Below are 4,775 nucleotides of genomic sequence, written 5' to 3' on the forward strand. Positions count from 1 at the left end.
AATGGAAATAACAAGTTTGAAACTCTATGAACGCCAATTAATCTTCTCGCAGACAAACAGTTACCAATAAACAGGGCTTCTATAAATGACACACTAATGAAGCACTTCTGTTGTCCAATTCTGAGAGAAGATTCAACGTGGTATTGCAACACTCTCTACATAACAAGAGATAGATTTCCAAATGGGATGTACCAACAAGCAAGTTCATATTGGCTGTGTGTCTGCTAGCAATAATAATAAATGCGTGTCTATGGAGATGTGTAGTTAATTATGTACAAGAATGGTTACGTGTGGTGCGATAGCGTGAATAAGGAGGTAAGGGACGCGCGTGCGCAGGGGGCCGGAGAGGAGCGGACGGGCAGATACTGAGAGTTCAGGCAGATGTGTTCCTAAATAAATCACCCTACCCAGACATGCTGTGTCTCACTTAGCCATCCTACATAGCGCAGTGATTCGAAACGATGGCGGGAAGAGAAGAACTAGTTAGCTTCATTGAACGAATGTCGGCAGAAATAATAGAGATAAGGAATGCCTTGGTCGAGTCAGGGGAAGTCACCGATCAGAGCACAAGAGTGGACGTCGACGCCGGCCGCTAGTTATCGCACCAAGCCAAGCCAGGATCTACAGAGCCAAGGCATGGATGAGGGCAGGCTGATGAACATATTGTCTTCTATTGCGAGTGCAGCCTCAACAAACATGGGATCAAGACTAGACCGTAGCGTGGTGCCAGAAAAGTGCGGCGTTGGAGTCACTGGCGGCGCTCAGTGGAGGAATGCCTTGCAAGTGGCAGTGTGAAGAACCAGGTGTAGTGCATCAGGTTACTGTCCACGAGTGAGCATCAACAGCTGTTAGACAGTAGGTACAGTGTGTCGAAGTGGTCGGCATAAAACATTCAGGAAGCTTTGAAAGTGGCTGAAAAGTATGCAACATATAAAATGAATGCATGTGCATTATAGAAAAAGGTTTTTAGTGTAGAACAAAATCAAGGAGAGAGTGCCCTAAAATTCTTCAGAAGAGTGAGGTGTCGAAGTGTGATTTCCAATGTCCAAGTTGCTGATGTGATTTAAAGGCGAACATATTAGTGAGAAAAGTGTTGTCAGTCTGAAAAGAGAGGTGTATGCGAGATACAAGGAATATTTAGATGTGGACAAATTGTGGGATAAATGTGAATTGCACGACAATGCGGGCTGCAGAGGTTGAGGCAGATGTGGAGGAGGAATGCGCCATGCAAGACGTCTGTGCAGTTGGGCGTCCTGGTGTCAGGGAGAAGACACAAGTGTCTCGTCTCTGGAGCGGCCCTGCGTGCGCTTGTTGTGACAGGAGGCATAGGAAGGATGCAGCATGTCCGGCGGCAGACCAGACTTGCAGGAAGTGTGGGAGACGCGGACACTTTGCCAGGTGTTGCAGGAAGAAAATGGAAGCGGCACCATCCCCAGCCTCGGGAGCGGTGCTAGCTGCATCGGTTATGACCCCCTCACCATTGCTAAAGGTACATGTACAGAAGATGAGTGGCACAGAATTTACAGAGCTGATGGCAGTGGAAGATGCAGAAGCTCTGGTGTCAGTGGCAGGCCAGTGGCTTTTCAGAGGACTGAAGATACCTGCAAAGGCATTGTCAAGGTGCACTGAGGTGAGAGCAGTAGACAACTCACATGTTAAATGTCTCGGCAAATGCACTTTGAAGATGAAGGCATCAGGAGAAGTACAGAAGATGTGTACTTTCTGAAGTCAGCACCAAAAATGTTCTTGTCGTTGACAGCGTGTAGACCTGTTTCCCTTCCTGGAGCTAGAGGTGTCAGCGGCATTCAAAAAAGATGACAAAGAAGACTGTAGTAAACCACAGAGGCCTAATAAAGTACCTCTGACTCCAACAGAAGGTAACGTGACTCACCTGGAAGAGTGGCTAAAGCAGCACTTCTCAGGTTCATGTGTTTAACACCTCTCGTATGCCACTCCCTGTGATGGATGGTCCACCACACCACATCCATTTGATGCCTGACGCCCAGCCCACCGCTTTCCACACACCCACGCCAGCTGCGAGGCACTGGGAGGCAGAGGTGAAGCGACAGCTGGATGAGAACATGAAAAGAGGAATAATCACTCCAGTGCCAGCAGGTGAACCAGTAGAATGGTGTGCTCGTATGGTAATGGTAAGCAAGCGGAATGGGCAGCCACGGAGGACTGTGGATTATCAAGAATTGAATAAGCGGTGCAAAAGAGAGATACACCACACCAGGTTACCATTTGATATGATAACTGGGTCCCAAGGCACAGCTACAAGACGGTTACAGACGCATACTGGGGATTTCATCAGGTGCAGTTAGATGAGGAAAGTAACCATCTTACGACATTCATTCATGGGGTAGATACCATTACCTGAGGACATGGGTCATTGTGACGCACCTGATGCATACACCAAAACATTTGACGATGCCCATACAAAGATTTTCAGAGGAAACTGAAATGTGTAGATGACATCCTGCTGTATGATGCAAACATCAAGGATGCATTTTGGCATGTGTGCGACTTTTGCTGACATGTGTAAATAAGGGGATAACTTTGCAGCCAAATTCCAGTTCTGTCGCCAGGAGGTGGAGTATGTTGGATATCATCTTGGGTGGGAGGAGTACAGACCCACGGATGAGAGGTTGACATCCATAAAGAATTTTCCCATGCCAGAACAAACAGCTTTAAAGGACATTATGCATGGTGAATCAACTAGCACCCTTCATGATGACCGCGCCAATTTAACAGAATTGTTAAAGAACCCGAAAGGGAAAAGGGTATACTGGGATGAGAATTTCTGATGTATGTTCGAAGTAGCCAAGGGCACAATATGAAAGATGGCAAGAGATGGTCATACTATGACCACACAAGACCAACAGCTGTCATGACTGGAGTAGAGAAGGCATGGGATTCATAGTGCTTCAACAGCACTGTATATGTATGATGGATGAAGCACCATTCTGCTGCAGAAATGGATGGAAACTGGCATTGTGTGGCAGTAGAACACTGAGTGACAGAGGCAGGGTAAGCAGCAGTAGTGGTGTGGTGCTTGCAAAAAGCAGACTACCAACGACTCATAGCCAGAGTGATAGCAGGTGACTGGCCAGCCAGCAAGTGCAAAGAGTTGACAGGGATACGTCCATACTACCAGGTACGCGATAGATTGTCAGTGATAGACAATATGGTAACAAACACCTACAATGGGAACTATTCACGTTTGGTTGTCCCAGAGTCTCTAAGAAGTAAAGTGGCAGCAAACTTTGCACCAAGGGCAGGATGCCATGTTAAGAAGGGGCAGGCAGACTGTGTACTGGCCTGGTATGGAAGGGCACCTCAAGTACCATCAGGGCATCTGCAGTACATGTGAAGTACACGCACCTTCTCAACCTGAAGAACCGCTAGTCATGACTCCACCGCCAGAATACCCATTTGAGAAAGCTGCCATGGATCTGTTTCAGCTAAACGGACACACATATCTGGCCTATGGAGATCCACTGGATCGGTTGGAGGTTGAGCATTTTCTCATGAGGCGATTTCGGTAGCTGTGGGAAGAAAGCCGTTGTCATTTTCCAAGAGATGGGGTGCACCGAAGGAGATTTCAAGTGATGGAGGCACCAACCTCGTTAGTGAGGAAATGAGGGAGTTTTATAGGAAGTGGGGCATCACAATTAGAATTTCCTCTGCTCACTATCCTCAGCCTAATGGCAGGGCCGCGACTGCAGTCAAGGCCGCCAGACGAGTGCTGAGAGGTAACGTGGGAACACATGGCCAGTTAAACACTTATAAAGCAACACAGGCGTTACTACAATACCTCAATAAGGGACGGAGACATGTCACCTGCCCAGCTTGCAGCAGGACGCCAGCTGAGGGATGGCGTACCGGCACCAAGACAGCGGTACCTGGTGAATTCATACTGGCGGCGTAACCTGAGGGAGAGAGAACGAGCCCTGGCCGTACATCATGCTATGACCTACGCTGGACCCAGGGGCAGCGGCAGGATCCTGTCAGGAATATCAGAAGACACGAGGGTGAGAGTGCAAGATCCTGTGGAGCCAGAAGCAACAGCCAGGAGAGAATGAAGGCCCATGAGAACCAAGCATCGGCCGAATTATTTCCAAAACTATGAGTAACATTAATAAATTCACAATACGTGTGCATATTGACAAATACATTAGGTGGACCAGGAAGAGTATACTAATGTTAGCTTTAAAGTGTCTACATGATTCAGATCTGTTTTTGTTACTTTCTTTTCTTTCCAAATATTTTCATCAGCATGATAATCTATTCACGTGGCAAATTGCAAATAAACTTCCTTTTTATATTTCTAATGTCTGAAGGGATATTTGTAATCTGGAGGGGAGGTGGGGAATGTGTAGTTAATTATGTACAAGAATGGTTACGTGTGATGCGATAGCATGAAGAAGGAGGTAAGGGACGCGCGTGCCAGGGGACAGTAGAAGAGCTGACGGGCAGATACTGAGAGTTCAGGCAGATGTGTTCGTAAATAAATTACCCTACCTAGGCATGCTGTGTCTCACTTAGCCATTCTATAGTGTCCAAGATTGGAGAACACTTAAAGGTGCGTTTGTGTTTATGTGCCTTTCTTTTCTCTCGCCTTTGAGTCATAAGAGAGATAGACTTTTCCTTGTACTCCGTTTCCTATTCTCAAGAAAAGGGAAAGTTTTTTTCTTTGAAGGAGGTTCTCTTCGCCTTACATTTTATGAGGCAAGATTGTTGCTAATAATATAGTATTTGTTATTATTGTTTTT

This window comes from Penaeus monodon, chromosome 24 (genome assembly GCF_015228065.2).
Source record: "Penaeus monodon isolate SGIC_2016 chromosome 24, NSTDA_Pmon_1, whole genome shotgun sequence".
Taxonomy (NCBI): Eukaryota; Metazoa; Arthropoda; class Malacostraca; order Decapoda; family Penaeidae; genus Penaeus; species Penaeus monodon.